We start from the raw sequence: 24117 nt of genomic DNA, 5'->3' as shown, positions 1-24117 counted from the left end.
AATGAAGACTTGAACAACTGGAAAGAGTACTATATCCATGACTAAGTGGACTCAAAGATTTCACTTATCCCTAAATTAATCTACAAATTTTATATTTGTTCAATAAAAATACCAGTATTACATTTTTAATTTGATAAAGAGATTCAAAAAGTCAAACAGAAAATAAACCAGTAAAAATAGCCACAAAAATTGTGGAGAAAAATAAGTAGTACCTCATTTCTAATATCATAAGAAATACCATATGAATAATAGACTTGAATGTAAAATTTGAAGCTGTAAAAGGAGTTTTTTTCCATGCCTGGAACAGTCATGGCTCATGGTCCCAAGAAGCATCTGAAGCAGACAGCAGCTCTAAAGCACTGGAAGCTGGATAAACCAGCGTGTTTGCCCCTCATCCATCTATAAGCTGCCATAGTCGAAGAGAATGTCTCCCTCTCATCACTTTCCTAAAGAACACACTTAAGTATGCCCTAAAAGAAGATGAAGTAAGGAAGATAAACCTGTAATGCTTCATTAAGATTGGTGGCAAGGTCCAAACCGATGTCAGTTTTATGGATGTCTTAAGTGGTGATAAGACCGGAGAGAATTTCTGTTTAATCTGTGACACCAAGAGTCACTTTGCTGTTCACTGTATTACATCTGAGGAGGCCAAGTACAAGTTGTGCAAAGTGAGAAAGATCCTTGTGGAAACAAAAGAAATCCTTCATCTAATGAATCCTGATGTTCACACCATCCACTACCCTGATCCCTTCATCATTCACATTGACTTGGAGACTTGAAAGCTTACTGATTCCATCAAGTTTGACACTGGTAATTTGTATACAAATGTGTTAACCTGGAAAGAATTGGTGTAATCACCAATAGAGAGAGACACCAGGTTCTTTTAGTATAGTTCACGTGAAAGATACCAACAGCAACAGCTTTGCTATCCAGCTCTCCAACATTTTTGTTATTGGCAAAGGCAATAAGCCATGGATTTCTCTTCCCCATGGAAAGGGTATCTGCCTCACCATTGCTGAGGAGAGAGACAAGACACTGGCAACCAAACACAGCCATGGGTGAATTGGTCTCTTGGTGATATGACTGGAAGTCTTTACACTTAAAGATAATACTGTAATGAAAATGTCTTTTTAAAGTATGATAAATTCTGGAAACCAGTAAATAAAATTCGATAATCCAAGATTTTCTACATATAAAATTCACTATAGTTAATGTCCCAGGTAGAAAAAAACAGTTCACCCAAATTGAGTGAGTTGATGAGTGAATGAAAGGACAAAGCTAAGTGTAGGATTATTAGAAAAACACTAGAGTTAGTGCATTGTCTAAAAACTGTTACTAGCAAGATACATACTCTCCTTTAAGCCAAAATAGGTGAGGGATGAGCAGTTACTGGACTCAGATAAATTTTTGTTAAGAGAGCTGGCTAGTAGAACATAATCCTGTAGGAATACAGACACCTTTTAGGGATGGAGGGAGGAAACCAGGGTTATAAATATCCTGCATTTACTCTCCTCCCATCCTTTCTTTTCTGTGTCAGTACTCCTAATTGGTGGAACTTAAGTCAGCCATAGGGTTCATTCTCTTGAGGCATAAAAGCTAAAAAATACAGTAACCAAAATTAAGAATAAATGGTCTTATTAGATTGGACACAACAAAGATCACTGTAAACTAGAATATAAATCACTGTAAAATACTAGATTGAAACACAGAAGAAGGGGTGAAAAATCAGAAAAGAGTGAGAGGTATGTTGTGTACTGTTAAAGCTTCTAAAAGAAAAAGAGGCTAGAAAGCATATGACAGAAGCAACATTTGAAGATACGTTGTCCAAGAATTACAAAAAATTAATGAATGAACAAATGGTGGTGGAAAAATTGAATATCCTCATGCAAAAGGATGAAGTTGGACCTCTATTTTATAACATATACAAAAAAGTTAACTCAAAATGGATCAAAAACCTAAATATAAGACCCCAAACTATGAAACTCGTAGAATTAAACATAGGCAAAAATCTTTGTGACATTAGATTTGGCAGTGATTTCCTGGATGTGACACAAAAAGCACAAGAAAAACAAATAAATTGGACTACATCAAAATTAAAAATTTTATACATCAAAAGACATTATCAACAGAATTAGAGGCAACCCCAAAAATGGGAAAAATATTTGCAAATCATATATCTGATAAAGGGTTAATATCCAGAATAAAGAACTCCTACAATTCAACAAAAACAAGATAACATAAACAACTCAATTTAAAAATGGAAAGGCTTGAATAGATCTTTCTCTAAAGAAGATATACAAATGGATAATAAGCACATGAAGTGATGCTCAACACATCTAATCATTAGGGAATGCAAATTAAAACCACAATGAAATGCCACTTCACACCCATTATCAAAAACACAGAAAATAACAAGTGTTGGCAAGGATGTGGTGAAATTGGAAACCCTGTTCCTGGGAATGCAAAATGGCTCAGCTGCTATGGAAAATGTCATGGCAGTTCCTCAAAAACTAAAAATGGAATTACCATATGATCCAGCAATTCTACTTCCAAAATAATTGAAAACAGAGTCTTAAACAGATATTTGTATATCCACATTCATAGCAGCACTATTCACAATAACTAAAAGGAGGAAGCAACCCAAGTGTCTATTGACAGATGAATGAATAAACAAAATATGGCATATACACACAATGAATATTATTCGGCCTTAAAAACAATGAAATTCTGACAAATGCTATAAGATGGATAAACCTTGAAGACATTATCCTAAGTGAAATAAGCCAATCACAAAAGGACAAATACCATATGATTCCATTAAATGAGATGTTTAGAATAGCCGAATTTACAGATATAGAAAATAGAATTGTGGCTGTCAGGGGCTGTGAGAAGGAGGATATGGGGAATTATTGTTTACTGGATATGGAGTTTGGAGTGATGAAAAAGTTTTGGAGATGGATGGTAGTAATGGTTGTACAACAATGTGAATGTACTTAAATGCCTCTAAACTGTACACTTAAAGTGGTTAAAATGGCAAATGTTCATTGTTGAAAAATACAATTTTATAAAGAAGTAAATTCTCCACAAACTGGCCTACAGATCTAATGCAATCTCACTCAAAATTGTATGCAGGGATGCACAGGTTAGGGGAGGGGCAAATAACTAAGACTAGGTGGGTAGATGGGGCTCAGTGCATCTGAGGGGCTGCAGAAATTGACTCTTGTATTTTGAGAAAAATGAAAATTAAGTTTTGCAATTTCTACTTCTTAGCATAGTATATAATATGTAGTAGGAGCTTCATAATACTTTTTAAAAATTATTATAAGGATTTTTCATAAATACGTTTTGCTTTTCTTAGTCAAAAGGGATGTCATGTTTATATGTCTTATGACGCAACTTTCTTATTCCAATTATTTTCATCTCCCAGGGAGTAAAGATTGCCTACAAACAATAAAACACAAACACATACACACACAACCCAATAAGAAAAATGGGGAAAGACTATGAACTGACAATTCACAAGAGAAAAAGAGAATGAGCAATAATCACATGAAAGCCTTATCAACCTCAGACATAAAATTAAATGACTTGAATTAAAATGTTCATTTATTTTTACTGCCTTATGCAACTCCACAAAAATAACAGTAAATGGATATCAATGGAAAAGAAAGCCACGGTCAATGAATAATATTCATAAATATTTGCAAGATATATTGTTGAAAGTGGACAAATTATGGTCACTGACATAAAAGAGTAAAAAGACTTTAAGTCTCAATACCAGCACAGAGGATGCCTATAACAGAGAACACTAATTCAGCAAGTAAAACCTATAAAAGATTCAGGATAGAAGCACCATTTATTTCCAGAGGAGATGAAAGATAAGATGAAAAGTACAGTGGCCAATTTAAAGCAAGCATAAAATGGAGTTAAAACCAAGGTCTTCTCTGCTCCCCTGCCAACTCCCTGTGGGGAGCTTTTTCTGGGATAAATTGAACTATAGAAACTCTAGATTCAGAGAAACCAGTCAATTGAAAGTAGGGATGAGGTAGTGCAATAAAAACAAGATATTAAGTGAAATTTAATCCAGCAAATAGTGAAACACTCCCCCTACCCTAGTCTTATTTCCCAGGTCATTTGAAGAACATGTTTACAGCCGGGCATCTATCGGCACATCCTAAGTCATAAACTGAATGGGTCTTCCCAAGAGAAATTGAAGAGCCCAAAAATAAGCTCAACAAATACTGGCATGTGTGTCTTCCAACAAAATGCAGAAGCACTGCACTGTCATCCTGAATTTATCAGTGAAACCGAGGATACTTAACAATAGAGTTTTCTAATCCATGGACATTGTATATCTTTCAACTTTTTATTAATTTTTGTCAATCTTTCATAGTTTTCACCTTATATTACTTTTTTCCTTCAGATTTATACCTCCATGTTAAATTTGTTGATGTAATCATAAAGAGTACTGTTCTTATAATTGCATATTATAATTGCTTATTACTAATTTACATAAATATAATTAAAAAAATTTTTGGTGTTCACTTTGTGTACTGCAACCTGGATAAGCTGATTTACTAGGTGTAGGAGCTTTTTTGTATATTCTTTGAGATTTTCTGAACAGACAATTGTGTTATCTTCAAATAGAATTATTTCTTCTTTTCTGATTTTTATGCTTTTATTTTTTCTTGCCTTATTGTATTGGATAGATTTTACAGAACAGTATGAAATTGGAGTCATGAAAAATGACATTCATGCCTTGCTATAAATCTTAGGGAGAAAGCATTCAGTCTTTCACTAATAAGTATGATGCTATGTGTAGGTTTTTGTAGAAGTCCTTTATTAGGATAAGTTAACTTCTATTGCTAGTTTGCTCAAATTTGTATCATAAATGGATGTTTAATTTTATTGAATTTTTTCTACATATATTAAAATTAATTTTTTTCTATTTGGTCTCTTAATATCACTCATTACATTGATTTTATAATAAATGAGTTTTGCATCTCTGGGATAAGCCCAAATTGGTTACATTATTCTTTGTATACATTGTTAATTTGATTTGCTAAGTTTTTTTTTTTTTTCTTTTAGGATTTTTGTGTCTACATCCATGAGGGCATGCAGTTTTCTTTCCTCACATTTTTTTTTTTTTATAGTTTTGATATTAGGATACTGCTGGTCTCAGAAACTGAGTCAGAAAATATTCCCTCCTTTATATTTCCTAGAAGAGATTTTGTTACTATGTATTCCTTAAACATTTGGTATTATTCATCAGTGAAGCTATCTGAGCCTGTTGTTTGTGTGTGTGTATAAGATTTTTAACTATAAATTCAATTTATTTAAGAGATATAGAATTATTTAGGTTATTTGTTACTTCTTTTTTTTTATATTATGTCACCATACAGTACATCCCTAGTTTTTGATGTAAAGTTCCATGATTCATTACTTGTGTATAACACCCAGCGCACCATGCAATACATGCCCTCCTTACTACCCATCACTGGCCTATTCCATTCCCCCACCCCCCTCCCCTCTGAAGCCCTCAGTTTGTTTCCCAGAGTCCATAGTCTCTCATGGTTCATTCCCCCTTCTGTTTACCTCCCCCTTCACTCTTCCCTTTCTTCTCCTACCGATCTTCCTACTTCTTATGTTCCATAAATGAGTGAAACCATATAATTGTCTTTCTCTGCTTGACTTATTTTGCTTAGCATTATCTCCTCCAGTCCCGTTCATGTTGCAGCAAATGTTGAGAAATCATTCTTTTTGATGGCTGAGTAATATTCCATTGTATATATGGACCACATCTTCTTAATCCAGTCATCTGTTGAAGGGCATCTCGGCTCCTTCCACGATTTAGCTATTGTGGACAATGCTGCCATGAACATTGGGGTGCATATGGCCCTTCTCTTCACTACGTCTGTATCTTTGGGGTAAATACCCAGTAGTGCAATGGCTGGATCATAGGGTAGCTCAATTTTTAACTTTTTAAGGAACCTCCACACTGTTTTCCAAAATGGCTGTACCAACTTGCATTCCCACCAACAATGTAGGAGGGATCCCCTTTCTCCACATCCTCTCCAACATTTGTTGTTTCTTGCCTTGTCAATTTTTGCCATTCTAACTGGCATAAGGTGGTATCTCAATGTGGTTTTGATTTGAATTTCCCTGATGGCTAATGATTTTGGACATTTTTTCATGTGTCTATTAGCCATTTGTATGTCTTCATTGGAAAAGCGTCTGTTCATATCTTCTGCCCATTTTTTGATTTGTTTATTTGTTTCTTGCATATTGAGTTTAAGAAGTTCTTTGTAGATCTTGGATACCAGTCTTTTATCTGTAGGGTCATTTGCAAATATCTTCTCCCATTCCATGGTTACTTCCCGAATAATTTTTAGTAGTTTGTGTCTTTCAAGAAATTGGTTCATTTTATTTATAGTACCAAATTTATAGGCATAGAATTGTATTATCTCCTTAATGAATTTGTTATCTCTTGCTGAGTAACAAATTACACTAAAAATTAGAGGCAGAGGCGTACACCATTAAACATTTGTTTCTTCACAGTTTCTGTGGGTCAGAAACCCATGAATCAAAGAGCAAGCCTGACTTATCTAGATGTCCCTGGCTCATGAGGTTGCAGGTAAGCTGTTGACCAGGGAAATGGTTTCATCTGAATTTGATCTAGGAGGGAGGAATCCACTTCACTCAGGGTGTTTTTAGCAGGTGTCAGTCTCTTGCCACGTGGGCCTCTATAAAGCTGTCTCACAACATGGTATCTGGAGTCCCCCAGAAAAGGACTATAGGAAAAAGCAAGTAAGAGGACCCAAGGTGAAAAAGTCATTTTACAACCTTATCTCAGAAGAGATAGCCCACTGTTTCTAGAATAATCCATTCATTAGAAGCAAGTTGGTAAGTCCAGTTAACAGTCGAAGGGAGAGTATTACATAAGAGCATGAGCATGAATACCAAGAGGTATTGATCATTGGGAGCCATTGGTGCGGGGGCTGTATTATTACACTTATCCTTTTAAAGTCTGTGGGAACTATAGTGATATATCTTCCTCTATGATATTGGTAATTTATGTCTTTTCTCTTACTTTTTGGGACATTCTAACTTCCCATAAGGTCTCATAATTTTTGTTGAAAATTGGATGTTAGTGCTGCATTCTGTCCAGCCAGGTTAGTGAGTGCTTACATCTCCTCTCTCTTCTGTAGGTACTGTCTCTATATTTTGGGCCAGCTGTTAGCCATGTATTCAATGGATATGGAAAAATATTGAAATTAAAGTATTTCTGGCTCTTTTTTCTTGAAATGCTGGGATTGTTGCTCCTTCCTGCTCTCTATATCCTGCGACAAAACTAGAAAAATTGCTTAGTCCTTCAATTATATGTTGATATCACTTTAATTTAAAAATTACAAATGAAAGGATCCTTAAGGGTAATAGTCTCATGAAATATAACTTAAAACAATCATTTCATACTTATCACATTGATAAAAATTGAAAGTGTTGATTAGTATGTGAAGTAACAGGAGCTTTTTTTAAATTCACTGCAAATGAGAGTATGATTTATAAAAATCATTCTGGAAAGCAATTGGCAATATTCATTAAAATTGCAAAATGTACACCTTTTGATCTAGCAATTTTAGTTTTAGAGAAATATACTAGAGTATTTCCTTGTTTTTAAAGATTTTATTTATTTATGTGAGAGAGAGAAAGAGCTCACAAAGGGAGAGGGAGAAGAAAACTCCCCCCTGAGCAGGAAGCCCAATGCAGGGCTTGATCCCAGGACCCTGAGACCATAACCTGAGCTGAAGGCAGCCACTTAACCAACTGAGCTACCCAGGCACCCCTATACTAGACTATTCTTTTACATGTGCACAGGAAGCTTGTATTATGGTAGCATTTTATAGAATGGAAATTATTAATAATGCCCATCAATAAAGAAATAGAGAAAATGACTTTTTTTCATACAATGGAATACTATACACATTAAAATGAATGATCTAATTTACATGCGTTAAGACAGATAAATCTCAAAAATTAAAGTTCAGTTAAATTAGCAGATTACAAAAGGATATGTGTACTATACCATTTAGATGAAATTGGAAAACATCTAAAACATTTTTTTATTCTTTATGGTTCTATGCATATGTTTAAAAAGTATAAAGACATACTTAGGGATGAGTCACAGCAGCCACAGAATGGTGACAATCTCTGGTGGTAAGAAATGGAGGAAGGGAGAAATACAGAAGAGGGATTTAGATGTATATGAGATGTTTCCTTTTTCTAAAAAATACAATCTTAGTCCATTTGGGTGGCTGTAACAAATATACCATGGACTGGTTAGCTTATAAATAATAGGAACATATTTTTCACAGTTCTGGAGGCTAGAAGTCTAAGATCATGTCTCCAGCATGGTCATGTTCTGGTGGGGGTCCACTTCCTGGTTCATGGTGGAAAGGGGGAGGGATCTCTGTGAAGCGTTTTTTTAAGAACACTAATCCCATTCATGAGGGCTCTTCCTTCATGACCTAAAAACTTCCCAAAGGCCCTACCTTCTAATACCACCATTTTTGGAGGTATTTCAACATATGAATATTGGGAAACACAAACATTCAGACCATAGCATATCTATGGCAACATCCAATAACCATGGGTTATGCGCACATGAGTATCTGCTATACATTTTTCCACACTTTTAAAATAACTCTTAATTAAATATTTTAAAAGGAATCTCGTCATTATTGCTCCCATGTGAATTGTTCTGGATCAATTAGAGATAATTTATATCAAACTACTTGGACCTATCATAGAAAATAGCTCCTCATACCAACTGTTTTTCAAACAGTTTAGTAAAAATTAAAGGGGAAATTTTAAGACTCACTAGTATACAAAAGTCATCATTAGTGTGTATACCTCCCACCAACTACAGATTAAGTAGAAACAGTTAGTCCTTAGTTGTTAAGTGCACTGCCGTCTCTTCCCTGTGAATGGCAGAAATGGTTCTCTAATAGTGGTTGTGGTTCCACATTAACTTCTGCTAGTGGTGCCTTGAGGCACCTTTATGTTGCTATTATCTTGGTTAATTCAGAGAGATAAAGTGATAAAGATATCTCTCCCAGATTTATCTTTAAATTCTTTTATTTTTTCAAATATTTCATCATACTGTATGTTCGTAACACTAGACTTAGGTAGTAGTACATTTCAGTGTAAGATAAAAATATGAAGACACAACAGTATCAAAGCTATTTCTAAAGGTCTTTTTCATAGAGTAATTCTATTTTTAACTTTTTGAGGAATCTTCATATTGTCTTCCAGAGTGGCTGCACCAGTTTACATTCCCACTAACAGTGTTAGGGGGTTCATTCCCCTTTCTCTACATCCTCACCAATATCTCTTGTTTCCTGTGTTGTTAATTTTAACTGTTCTGACAGGTGTGAGGTGATATCTCATTGTAGTTTTGATTTGTATTTCCCTGATAATGAGTGATGTTGAGCATCTTTTCATATGTCTGTTAGCCGTCTGTATGTCTTCTTTGGAAAAATGTCTTCCTCCCATTTCTTAACTCCAGCAATTGCACTCCTAGGTATTTATCCAAAGGATACAGAAATAGTGATTTGAAGGGACACATGCACCCTGACGCTTGTAGCAGCATTATCAACAATAACCAAATTATGGAAAGAGCCAAAATGTCCACTGACTGATGAAAAAAGAAGTTGAGGTATATGTCTACAATGGAATATTACACAGCCACAAAAAAGAATGAAATTTTGCCATTTGCAACGATGTGGATGGAGCTAGATTATATTATGCTGAGCAAAATAAGTCAGAGAAAGACAAATACCATATGATTTCACTCATATGCGGAATTTCAGAAACAAAACAGATGAACATGGGGAGAAAAAAGAGAGGCAAACCATATAACAGACTCTTAACTATAGAGAACAAACTGAGGGTTGCTGGAGGGGAGGTGGGCAGCAGGATGGGTTAAATGGGTGATGGGAACTAAGGGGAGCACTTGTTGTAAAGAGCACTGGGTGTTATATATGAGTGATGAATCACTAAATTCTACTCCTGAAAGTAATATTACAGTATATGTTAACTGCCTGGAATGAAACTAAAAACTTGAAACAAACAAAAATATATAAATAAAGATCTTTTTCATAGAGCTTTTAAGTAGCCTGCAGAACTCAAGCAAGAGAGTACATTCCATTTACATTGGGAAACCTCATCTCTTGGTTCATATAGATTCTTAAACATCTCTGGCTATATGTGCATATATAAATATTCAATTCAATCATAAACAAGCTATATTCCCTGAATACCTCTTGTTAGGCTGTGCAGTGACATCACATTATGGGGATGTAACATGACAGTATAAATATGATATAAATTAAGTAAACTAATGGTGGCTGGATTAATTCCTATTAAAATTAGATAATGGTTAAGATAATTAAAACCAATATCTGCTACTTTCAAATGCATTAATTTAACAAATATACATACTAATATGCAATGTCTTTTTGATACTATTAGCACAAATAAGGGCTAGTGTAATTACCCTAAGGAGAGGGAAGATGGAGAATTGAGTTTGGAGTAGCTATAGATAGTTCAAGATCTGCTTCCATTCTTATATTTTAATATTTACAGAAGTGGCATCTAAAAAAATCTCTACGCAAGCAAGCTTCACAAATGTCTCAAGAAAAATAAAAAACCACCAGGACAGCTTCTGGCCCCAAATTGCTTCTGATCATCTTATTTTGAAATCTCATAATTCCATTATTTAGTACACAGGCAAGTAGAATTTTTTGTAAATGTTTCAGTCTTGCTAATTTAGGAATATTAAAAAATTTAATTATAATCCTTTATTAACATAGAACATTAGCATTGTAATCAGTATAAATTGGTAATGCAGTGTAATAAAGAATAATCAAGTTGAAATAAACACCTTCCGTAATCAGATTTAATCTGAATTACTTGCTGAGATATAGTGCTTAAATCTAAATGATTTTTCCATTAAATGTGTTCCCAATTCTGAATCAAGATGACATATTTATGAAATGGGAAGTATTCAATTAAACTATTTCCTATTGTCGCATGCATCAAATTCCAACACAACAGGGATATACCTACACAGAAAAAAAGAGGATAAATATCCATTATCTACAATGATCAAATTAACTGGTAATTTTCTAGATCTCTGCTTCTCTCTATATTTTGTATAGCTGGTTTCTCCATTCTCCATCTATCCAATCTGGGAAGTGAAGAGCACCCATGAACATACTTGGAAACAGCCTATTGATATCTAGAAAATTGATTCACATGTTAATTATAAAAATATTTAATGATAAGAAAACTAGAATGGGCTTTAGGCATTATAAGGGATTTTACTCATTTTTATAAAGTTACTATAATTGGTCATATTGGGCAGTATCTTATTTCAGCTGCTCTGTGTAATAAAACACAAATCTATCAGTCATTAATGAAAAATTCTTTGTTGATTTCCTGTCATGTATTCCTGAGAGGGATACTTTGGAAAATATAAATTATCAGATACAGCCTGTCTGCCCTTAAGACTTACTACCTTGAAACAAAAGGGAACCTTCCATTCACTCAAAGACATTTCCAGAAAGACAAAACCACCAAAACATAGGGAAAGTATCTTTGACCTATAATGTCAAAGTTTAGTCATTGCTCAGCAATATATAATCTGTATCTATGTAACTTCATTACTACCTATGGTCTTCAAATCTCTTTTTTCTGAATTTCTGGAAAATTAAAATATATAATTTCTGCACTACAAAGATAACGAATCCAATCAGCAAGTTGGCTAAATGGAAAGTGAGTTCTATGCTGTGCTACTACACTGCTTTAGGCACTTTGCAAATGTCATACCATTCAAGTCTCACAACAAACACGTGAATTAAATTTTAATATCCTTAATCCACAAAATACTTAGAGAAGCAAAACTATTGATCCTTCTGGCTGCTAAGAAGTGGCAAAGCTGGAATTCAAAGCCAAGTGTCTTAACGCCAAAATTCATTCTTTTATGTTATTTTATAGGGGCAAAGCTATAATTGTAAGAAGAGTGATAATGTGATGTTTGATTTTTAAAGGGTACATATAAATAACATTCATTGAGCACTTACTATGAGTCAGGCAGTCTTCTGAAAACTTTGGAAGAAAACTCTGGGACTCATCTGATCCTCATGAAAATCTTTGTAGGCACTACAATTTCCCTCATGTTACACATCAAGAAATGAATGCTTAGCGAGCCCTAGTAAATTGTCCGGAGTCACAGAGTTAGTACAGAATGCTCTAGATGTATATGCTGTTTGATTAGGGAATCCACACTGTTAGCCACTAGATGAAGCTGAGATCAGGTATGGCATTACAAAACCACCTTGCATTTGAGCCATTGTTTTCATACTTGTGTATGAAATAGAAAATACCTATTCTTTAACTACTGCTTTATACAAGACACTATACTATGTTCTGAGTTCCCAGAAAGAAAATGCCAAAATCTCTATAAAGAGACTGTGTTATACTGAAGGCAAAAAATATTCACAATGTTCTGTGACAGACATATACAGAGATTAATTATGGGTAGACACCTAATCCACAATGAAGAAATACAGAAATATGAGCTGAGTCTTGTACAAACATATCATATTTTTTAAAGTATCTCCTCTTCATAAAAATGTTTTTAATATACTTATAATATTTGTTTTATCTTTGTTCCAACTCCTCTGATTTAATAATGTTAAGAGGAAAAGTCCTTCCACGGTGCTATTTTTTGCCAGATTAACTGACAAGTCTAGCTAAATTATTAGTCTGTTTTCACATTCCCCATGAAAAAAATCAATAAAGTTTTCTTTCACTCTACTGAACAATGTGATATTTGGTGTGGACTGTGTTGGATGAGAGCTAGCTGTCCATTTATTCTTCTCTAGAGGATGCTGTTGATTTGATAGATTGGGAATTGAGAAATCCAATATATTTGGACATTGCTGTTCAGAAAGTACCTGTCTAAACTGTCCTTTGTGCTTCTGTTGCAGCAATTGAAACATTGGCTTTTATTTTGAGTCCTAACCCATGCATCTCGGCATAGGGATGGGGTCCTACTGAAAAGCTATTCCTATCAATGAACATGAGAACATAACAATCTTAGGCATCCTGAAATGTCAAGTGTAATCCTTGAGAAGAATGGTATAGGTAGAAAACTAGGCCTTTTGTTACAAAATACAAACTGACCTGGTTAAAATCTTCTTGATTAACTGAGCTTACCCAAGGGCAATCAGACTGGACCAAAACATGGCAGGTTGGTCCAATTCATCAAAGGCAGTAGACTGTGAACAAGCACTGTTCCTACCAATCATATCTACAGTGACTCATCACTAACTTACAGTTGCTCTCGAGTAACGCTATCGTCCTCAGTAGCCCTTACCAGGCTTCTCACATATTCTCCCTAGTTGTATACTACCATTTTGCCTCTCCCTGTTACCTTACTATACACATACCTTCCTCCCTCTGAAAATAAAATCCATCCCTTCAGTTAATTACTTATTGGGACACGGAATAATGTTTCGCTGTGAGTTGAAAGGCCAACTTGCAGCCAGAATATCAATAAATTAGTTTAACATTCTCCTCCCACCCCCGATAAAATGGTCCAGGATTAAAGACAGACCTCTGTAATGGCTATAAAGAGAAAATGGTACCCACTCCTTTGAGAACTTACCAATTGGGTGGTATTTGCTCAAATTCTGGCACTTTAGGAGACATAGCCAAACTCTTTCAAACCAAAAGATTAAAAAAAAAAAAAAAGTCGAAGACTTTCTTACCTGTTTTCTCCTTTTTCTCCTTATTAATTACTTGTTTTCTAGACAAATCAGCTAAAAAATGAAAGGATCACACACACGTTACTTAGTTCAGGTAGCTTTAATAAGTATAGTCACACACACCAACTAATAATCTTAAAAATATGTTTAGTACTTTTTCTTTTCCCTCATTCTAACTTGTAGATACATTAACATTAGATGGTGCTTATCTAGTTTTTCCAGAGAATTTTTCTTAAAAGGATAAAGTCTACCACACCTGAAAATCCACAAATCATTTTTTAAAAATGTATTTTTCTGTTAATTTCTAGCAGAAGATTACAAAATTGGAGCAATACTTTTTACCCTGAGACATAGGACTATGGTTTTTCCTTTATATTAGGAAAACTAAATCAAAGAAGATTTTCTCATTCTCATATATAGGAGCTTAGAAAACAAGCTATATGAATAGGCTATTTCTTCTTAACATGGATGACATCACCATCATTACATTACCATGACTCTATGGTCATCCACAATAAAACTCGCACCCTCTGGTTAAGAGATGCTTCCTGCTGCCAAACAGCTCAAGGATGGTTAAGGTAATGTGGGTTAAGAACCGATGATGCTTACATAAATGAATGAGCATCCTGTGATACATATGGCTATAAAAAATACTTAGTAACATGCTCCTAAAAAGAGATAATGTGAGGTAGGCAGTTGTGTTATAAGCGAAGAAAGCTTGCAAAGGAAACTATTGTAAACATGCACCCCTTAATTTTGCTTATTATTTTATTTTTAGAATAAACCTTTCTGATTACAGAAGAAATGTGTGGTTATGATGTAAGAGTTAGGCTGCATCAGAGAAGCTAAAAATTACAATACAATTTCATGTAATTCAAGCACTTGTAGATTGTGCAGGAAAAAAACCAGAGAAGAGAGAGGAAGGGCCAACCCTGGGAAGGGTCTATACATCAGTCAGGCCAGAGAAGAGAAAGCCAGTAGGCAGTGTAGAAAGGAGGTGCAGGTATGTAGGTAAGGGATCACCTTGATGTAATTGGTACTTTAAGAATTTTGAGAAGACTGCCATGTTTCAGTTACGCTGTCTAAATCTCCCATCATTTGAAAAACACATATGGGGTTTTTAGTTCTCTATGTTTAACTGGACTCCATGGTTAATCACCCACGTCCAGTGCTGATGCGGGATGACTTGTGTGGGATCCAAGCCAGAGAAGTTGGCAGAAAGGAATATCCTGCATCCACTGCATATCTGTTTAACATGGGGTTTCTTTGGGGGGAGTACCAGGGCAGGTAAACCTCACTTAGCTATTCAGGCAAATTTAATTTAAGGCAAATTTAGAAGCAATTTCACTGTGGCAGTATACAAGAGCAAAGAGCTCTGAGTACATTTTCAGAAATGCAGGTTGACTCAACATTGTTCCCGGGACTCTGCTGCCATCTTTAAGAGCTGTCACTTAGTATTTATTTTCCTCTGGCTATTCTTTCCCTTTTGTGTAGGCAGGATAAATGACAAACACCAATTCCAAGCACTGCCTGAATACTTTCCTCATTGAAGCCATAGTGATGCAAATTTTTCTAGTCAATGGATTATTCTGAAATCTGTAGAAATATTGTCTTAATAACAGGCACTACAGGATAGAAAAATGATAAAGCTGAGTCACTGCACCAACAAAAGTTCCATGCCCATCACATAATCAAATGCATCCTTTATGCTCTCTGACCAATCAGAGGCACCTTTATTCTTATTAAAAAGAAGAAAAGAAAAGAAAAGAAAAGAAAAGAAAAGAAAAGAAAATACATGGTTCGCAGAGCTCAGTTTTTTTTTTTATGAACTTTCCCCTCTGAGGCAGTACTCTGAAGATGATTTAGGGAGTTGCCAGCTGATAAATGCATGACCCATGACTCCATATTTCTTCCTGACAATCCATTAGGTGGGATGTAAGGCCCAGGAGTTTGAAATGCACTTGTCATAGACACTCTACTATATGTAATAATGGCTTGAATATTTATAGTTTGGAGATAATGTTTTGTCATACTGTAGAAAGAAACACACAGATTAGAGTGATACACAATAGAAGCTTCCAGAAGAATGTCAGGTCAATGCAGATCCTGTCCTCAGGAGGGCTTTTCAAATCCCCTAAGCTTTCCTCCACTGGTTCTTATCTGATATGAAAGACTGCCATGTGCTCAGAACAGAGCAATAATTAAATCCCAGTGCTTTTAGCTGCAGTGATTAGTTTAAAAATTAAGAGTGCTTTTCTATCATGTTAAAATAAGCAAGGCTTACATATATGAATTTTAATATGTTCCTTAAAAATCCAAAAACACACAATAGACTATATTCATTGCATTTTAAAGTCAAGTGCCACAGGAGAACTGGGACATTCTATGTATTTTTGGAAAATACATTTTATTTTCTATCCATAATTTTCTATATCATGCTTTGGTTACAAATATTTATTTTACAGAATTAATTTGCCACATTGTTATAACAAACTTTTCAAGAAGAAAGTCTCTCTTTTTCTAAAGAGAAAAAGGAGGAAGCCTTATGAATACAAATTCATTTCTGAGCACAATTGCTCTCAAAATGAAATGAATTTCACAAAGTACGCCTTAGAATTCATCATTTTAAGTCGCCTAGGTTGGTTTACATATTAATCCACTTCCCAAGCATCTCCCTTTGTGACCTGGCAGGCTTCAGTTATGCACAATGACATAGAGACAGTCTGCTGAAAGGTCTGTTCTTTTAAAATGTCACTCCTCACTGTAGAATATGTTTTATTAAGGGTAATGGGAAACGTGCAGGTCCAGTGGTGAATTTGCTTTTCTTTCCTCAGATGAAATTTGAACACAGACTTAATAGGGAAATTTGTCATTAAATTATAACAGCAGAGTGGGTTGGGGCTGGGTGTCTGCCTCCACTCCAAACACAGGACTCCAGCCTAACTTCTTGGGGAGGTTGGTCATCACATTCCTGAGTGACTACCATCTGAGGCTGAGAATCACATGGTCCAGATTAAGCATTGCTTCAGAAAAACCTAATTAACAAGCTAGGGAGGAGAATTTCCAGTTCACCATAATAGAAAAACTTTTTTTTAAGCAATAATAATGATGCATTAACACAACTCATACTGCCTGCTTTCACATAGATAATACACAGGTCAAACTATTTGAAGGAAAGCATAATGATTACTGAGAGTCAAAGCCTACAGTGGCATGGATTGCCTCAAAGGTGGCCAATCTTCCTACTCCAACATCATCAGACTTATATGAGGATTCCTCTTATCTTAGTAAAAGCCTTCCCTGGGTTTTTTGTTTTTGTTTTTTTTTTAAAGATTTTATTTATTTATTTGACAGAGAGACAGCCAGCGAGAGAGGGAACACAAGCAGGGGGAGTGGGAGAGGAAGAAGCAGGCTCCCAGCGGAGGAACCCGATGTGAGACTCTATCCCGGAACCCCGGGATCACGCCCTGAGCGGAAGGCAGACACTTAACGACTGCGCTACCCAGGCGCCCCCCCCTGGGTATTTTTTGATCCCCAATGAACTTGTATGACCCCTATTTCCTGTGCTATATGACATGACTTCCAAGATGGGAAGGAATCCAGCTTTGGAGTCTTTCATAACTGTGCCAGATTCAAAATGGTGCACTTGGTACTAACAAGTGCTGGTTTCATGGGTGTTTGACCTCATGAAGTTTTATGAACTTCAGCCCTTTTTATGAAATCTTTCCCTCTGAAGGAAAGGCTTAGAAGAGGGTCCTGTGTTTGGATTTTAGTGTTTTACAGCCACTGTCCTGAAATTCTTCAAATATTTGTCTCTGAATTTGTAATCTGTTAAGCAAAGTCTAAAGGGACAATGGCACACGCACCAAGGGCCTGGAGCCTGGGTTCACACGTGATCCTACCTCCCACAATGTCCCACCTTCCTGGGGCTGGTTCTCAGCTGCCTGCTCCAGCTTCCCCTTGGCCTCATCCAGGCTCCCCCTCTTGACCCTGCCCAGTGACTGCTGTTTTCTGCCCCTTGTGGCGCTTGGCCAGGGGAGACTCAAGTTAGGCCTGCATTCTCAGTGCAACAAGCTGTACAGTAGGCTCTGGACCCCTGGTAGGATCTGCATGTATCATTTGAGCATCCTCATACCCAAGTCAGGGCAACATTTCACAGCAAATGAAAAAACACTGTGATAGCTTGAGACAGAGACTGCAAAAGAAAAGGGAAGGCTTTTTTCTACTTTCCAATAAGGGGCCCACATTTTTATCTTGCACTTGGCCCCACAAATTATATAGCCAGCCTTATCAGTATATTCTTGTGCAAATCATATGCTTTATAAGCCTCAGGTTCCCTATCTAGAAAGTAGGAATGACAATAACACCTATAACAGAGTTATAGTGGGGATGAATTTTTTTTTTAAGGCATGTAAAGGACTTAACATAGAAACTGGTGCACTGTAAGAAGACTAGTAATACCAGTTATTAGTTTCAAAAATTAGAAAATGAACAAAAACATACTTTGACTTCTCATCCTTTGTAGACAACACAGTAAGCACAAGACAAATGTAATTCAGAATATCTCAGAAAATCTAGCATCTATATTAAGAATACTTTGGCCCATAATTTTGGGGGCACCTGGGTGGCTCAGTCAGTTGATCATTCAACTCTTGATTTTTGTCTCAGGTCAGGATCTCAGAGTTGTGAGATCAAGCCCCATGTTGGCTCTGCACTGGGCCTGGAGCCTGCTTAAGAGTCTCTATCTCCCTCTTCCTCTGCCCCTCCACCCGCCCCCCTCATTAAAAAAAAAAAAAAAAAAAACCACAAAAAACAAAAAAACCTGGGGGGCTCCTGGGGGGCTCAGCCGTTAAGCGTCTGCGTTCAGCTCAGGTCATGATCCCAGGGTCCTGGGATCGAGCCACGCACTGGGCTCACTGCTCGAGCGGGAAGCCTGCTTCTCCCTCTCACACTCCCCTTGCTTGTGTTCCCTCTCTCGCTGTCTCTGTCAAATAAATAAATGAAAATCTTAAAAAAAAAAAAAAAAACAACTGGGCCCATAATTTTTTAAAGTTCAAACACTGGATTAAATAAAATACATATATTTCCAGCATTACTAAAGACCTTGGCATTTAAAGAAAAACCAAGAAAATAATTTAAAAAAGAGAATAATTTACTAAATGAAGAAAATAATAGGAAACAGAATCTATTAAGGAACGACTGCTGGAATGTCACTCACTGTGTCTGGGGACCACATGGAGAAAACATTTGATACAAAGCCTGCAGATTTTGCCATGTCCAGCCTCGAAGTACAGCCAGTGCAGCCCTGGGTGAGAGTCAGCACTCCATTCTCCACTTTTAGAGGACTCTCAAGGAAAATATTCCATCCTGAGCTATAACGAATCTCTAAAAACAATTTGCATAGAGGAAATGGACAGTTTAGGAGAGGGTTAAGAAAAAGGATAAAAAGGATTTGCTAATTCCTTGTGTAGAAAAGCAAAGTGTCTACCTTCCATAATTTGGAGGGAAGAATTTAAATGTATGTCTGAGTATACCTCCTACTAAATCCCAGAATTCATTTCATACTTTATCCCACCTTAATAATGATTTCTTATCTAGAAAAAAAAGGCTTTGCCCTTCCCCTCCCCCCCAGAAAACACAAAAAAACTCCTGAGAGGCATTCAGAATGAACCAGACCCCCAGGCAAGGCATTTGAAGCAGCAACATTTGTAACCTCCTAGTTCCTGGAGAGCTCTGGGCCCTCCCTGCCTTCTGGCAACTGACCCTTTGGAGACACTCTAAGGGCAAACTCAATAGCCAAATTCCCAGAAAAGGAAGGCTATGACTCATTTTTAGACTATTGTCACTATTGCTAGACTGTAATAGAAGATGGAATCATCTGTTGAATAATGGCCACCCTCTACATAAAACTCATAAAAAAGATTTTTATTTACCTACAGTGTGATGAAAGCAAAAAAAAAAAAAAAGAAGAAGAAAGTAACAGAAGTATGGCATAAAATTGCATCTTAAATTAAAAAGAATAAACCTAATATTCAGAAATAATTTTCCCCAAAGTGAAATGAATATCCTGTTGGAATTAGTATCTCCAATCTTGGTGTTTTCAGACGTATTGTCTTTACCTCTGTTATATTTCTGTGTTCTGCCTCCTAATTTGTAAATATACATCTCTTGAGATTGTTAAGCTCTTGAGAAACAAGTATCATTTCTAATTTATCATTGTACCTCCTATATCAGCTTCTAGTTGGATACTTGATACGTGTATGGTGTAGATTAATGCTTGTATACTTGAACTGATACTCCCCAAGCAAAAACTTTTCATTATCAACAATATTAAAAATAAAATAGCCCCACATTAAGTTATTGACTAACGTTAATTATAACTAAAGCTTTTAATGTTATCTTAAGCTTAGTATCTGTTAACCCACTTTCCTAAATTCAATTTCCTTCTTAGGAGATGTAGAGTGGTAAGGAGCCCTGGATGTCCAAGGGTGACCCCAGATGAGCATCAGCATCACCCAGGCACGACAAGGAAGGAATGCAAATTCTGGGGTCCCAGAATCACAGGCGGAATCACAGACTCTGGACTGAGGCTCAGAAATCTGTGTCTTGACAAGCCTTCCATTCGATTCTCATGCACACTGAAGTTTGAGGACCACTAATATAGAGGAAGAAACAACTTATGGCAAGATGGCCTGAGTTCTAGTCCCAGTCCACACCTGGTTTTATGAATTTGTGTAAATTATTTAATCTCTTTAAGGATCCATTTCCTTTTCTGCAAAATTAAGGATAATAATTCCTATTTCATGGGTTTGCCATAAAGATTACATAATATAATATCTGGTAGGAGACGGACACATAATAAGCATTCAATAAATGGCAGCCACTGCCACAGATGGTTCATTCTGAAAGGTTTAGCTTAACAACAACCCTTCACAAATGCCTAATCCTCCTTATTCATATCTCGTAAGACTTTTCCGCAGCTAATATATAATTCCAAGTTGGGACTCAGAAATAACAGTTATTAACAGCTTTCTTATTTGGAAACAGTGTCCCTGACACAATTAGCCCTTTGCAACTAGAGAAGCTCTTAGAGTCTGTTTGTTAAGTACTAAAGCAAATACTTCTTTTCACAGCATATCAGTGATTAGCTCCACTAGATTTTGTATACTGCACAAATCAGACACTTAAAATGGATAAGCCATTCCCAGGGAAGTCCAGAGAGTGGTAAGCGATGAATAAAACTGAATGCTCTAGATAAAGAATACCTGGGTTTTGTCAGCAAGACCAAGAGGAAAAACTACACTGAATACTTCCTTCTAATTGGCTCTTCTGTTAGAAAACAAATCTCTTGTCTACTGTGCTATATAGGACTAACAGGAAAAAGGTATTAAAAAAAAAAAAAAGTTTTGCAAAGGGCCACTTCTTGGCAGGCCTAGCGACTATTATACTATTACAGAGCTGAACCTTCCCCAAGGCATTAATTACCAGAAATGACCACCTGGAGGCTAGGCGGGCCCTCTTTGTTCAGGGTCTCCAGTTGCACAGCTCTGTGATGAAAACCCTCACCATCTGTGATAACCACCAGCCGCCAGCAGCAGCAAGTTAATGAGATCAAATCATTCCCCATGCACTTTAACCTGTCTGGGTGAGACGAAGACTCAGCAAAGAGAATATGTCATTAAATTTAATTTAGACTTCTGGAGTTTAGACTTTTGTTTTCATCAATAAAATAAATGTTTAAATCTAAAGCCATTTGCAGAGGCAGAAGCAATGAAACATTGACTTATTAGTTTCTAGATAATGCTAGGTTCTTGCCAGTGCATAGATTCCTAATAAAAGCAAGAAAAATTTAAATGGCGAGTATTGTCTAGTGCCCATTTAAAAGATATATTCTGGTATGTGTGTCCAGGGATCTTATACACATAAGCCTAACTTTTTTGGATGTTTATAATATTTGTCTTTGAGCTTGTGAATAATATTGCAGTTACATTGAGCCTGAATTATAGGTTTGCATTTGCTAAGCAGAATCTACTGTCTGCACTAAAGGACTTTTTAAAGAGTTTCCTAATGAGCAGTGGTGTTCAATGCGTTGGGAGCTGCGAGCAAGCACTGCATGTATCAAAGTGCTAGCTATTAAAATAGGTTTCCTTCATTAAAAGGCATTAAATTATCTTTAAAAGAGCCATTTGATTTATCATATAAACACATTACAATGATATGGGGGAGGAGTCAGACTCATTGCAGGTAGTAAAGAAGCAATTGGAGAGGAGATCAATTCAACTTTCTAATTTTCTTCCTCCTCTTACCTCCATCAGCTGATCTATTTGCTTCTAAGTTGACAGCAATATAGATGTCTGATCTTCATGTTGACTCTGGCTTTTGTTCAAGGTTCTAATTGGCTTCTGGCATTTTTGACTATACAGACATCCCAGGTTACTCCATTACCTCAAACTTGCACATCGCCATTCCGTATCGAAGACTATAAATATTTTAAACATGAGCTATTTGTACTATGTATTTTAACAGCTACGCAAATTAACATTAAACATATGCCAAGGGAAAGACTAAAGAAAGAAAGTCTAAATTTAAAAAGAACCAATACTGAAAGTAAAAAATTCTACATGCCATATACTCTACTACTTCATAACTCTATGAAAGTTTCCTTACAAAATGCATAGCATTTGCCATCACAATATTTGTTGAATGTAAGTGAGAAAGACTAAGTCTAGTTGGACTACTCAGCTACTGGTAGATGTACTATCACTATGGCTATAGGAAGAATGGCCATGCGTGATCATAAGGTATCTAAGAAAGCCTCTTTATTTTGTGGGCTATTGTATTTCTATATTACTATTTACCTACCAAGCTGTATAAAAATGGACATGTAATAAGGGAGATGCTATCAACAACATCCTTAACTAAAATATTATTGAACAATGAGAAAAGGTGATGAAATCTAATAGCTATTATTCTCATTATTCAAAGTACCTATTCCTTTTTAAGATCAAGAGGTTTTCCGGTTGGTCGGTTTGTTTAAGGTAGGTTCTACACCCAGCGTGGAGCCCAAGGCGGGGCTTGAATTAACAACCCTCAGGTGAAAACCTGAGCTGACATCAAGAGTCGGCCGCTTAACTGACTGACCTACCCAGGGCCCCAAGATCAAGAGTTGTTTTACTTCTGTTCTGTAACTAACCAACTTACCATGGGCATTGGGTAAATCTTAAAAACTGATTTTTTATAAATCGTCAAATTATTTTTTTCTGTTTATAAAGGAGTGTAGATGTTTATAGTTAAAAAATTTAGAAGTAGGGGCACCTGTGTGGCACAGCGGTTAAGCGTCTGCCTTCGGCTCAGGGCGTGATCCCGGTGTTGTGAGATCGAGCCCCACATCAGGCTCCTCCGCTATGAGCCTGCTTCTTCCTCTCCCACTCCCCCTGCTTGTGTTCCCTCTCTCACTGGCTGTCTCTATCTCTGTCGAATAAATAAATAAAATCTTTAAAAAAAAAATTTAGAAGTAAAACAGAGAATAAAAAGAACCCATAATCTCACCACCTAAAAATAGTCTCTAACATACTGGATATTTACCTCATTCTTGTATATCATTTCCATACTTTTTAAGTAATGGACATCATACTTCCTCTGGGGAGACATTTCACCATGACTAAACAGCTTCTTCTCCCAGAATATTCATATTTCCCTCACTTACTTATCCCACCTTATTCTAGGCACCTGTTGAAAGGTTTGCTCATCTTTCTATACTAAAAATTTTAAATGAGAGAGAGATCCTAATTCTTCTTTGTAGCCCTAACACCAAGTACCCTGCATCTATAAAAATTAAACCCAGGATTATTAAAAGAACAAATGAATAAGTGAGTTCAACTGTGATTCTATATCCAACTTTTTTCATTTAACATTATATCATAAGAACTGTCCCATGTCATTAAATTTCTTCAAAAATTCATTTTTTGAGGTCTAATGCTTATCACATGGCTATACTGTAATTTCTTTAAATGTTTTATATTATTAGTCACATGCCATCCTTTTTGCTATTGAAAAAAGCACATGTTGCTGTAAAGAAGTCAGTATAGCAGAGAAATAAAGTATGAATCTTACCTTCAAAAAATCGGGGAGGAGCATGATTTAAAAATAGAGTATATGGTAAGTGATATTTTTGAATTAATGTTAAATGTCTAACAGCAATAGTGGCATGTGCTTAAGCAGGAGATTCTTCTTTGTGATACATGCTGAAATATTTTGAGGTGTATGTAGAGAACAAATGCAGCAA

The 24117-nt window shown here is 36.1% G+C and overlaps 1 pseudogene; it reads left to right on the top strand.

The window, feature by feature from the left end:
* The first annotated feature begins 309 nt into the window (after positions 1-309).
* LOC113249215 (40S ribosomal protein S4-like) lies at positions 310-1062 on the top strand (annotated as a pseudogene).
* Positions 1063-24117: the final 23055 nt, after the last annotated feature.

This window comes from Ursus arctos, unplaced genomic scaffold (genome assembly GCF_023065955.2).
Source record: "Ursus arctos isolate Adak ecotype North America unplaced genomic scaffold, UrsArc2.0 scaffold_1, whole genome shotgun sequence".
NCBI lineage: Eukaryota > Metazoa > Chordata > Mammalia > Carnivora > Ursidae > Ursus > Ursus arctos.
The sequence above is the reverse complement of the archived record's forward strand: the minus strand, read 5'-3'. Positions and strand labels throughout refer to the sequence as shown.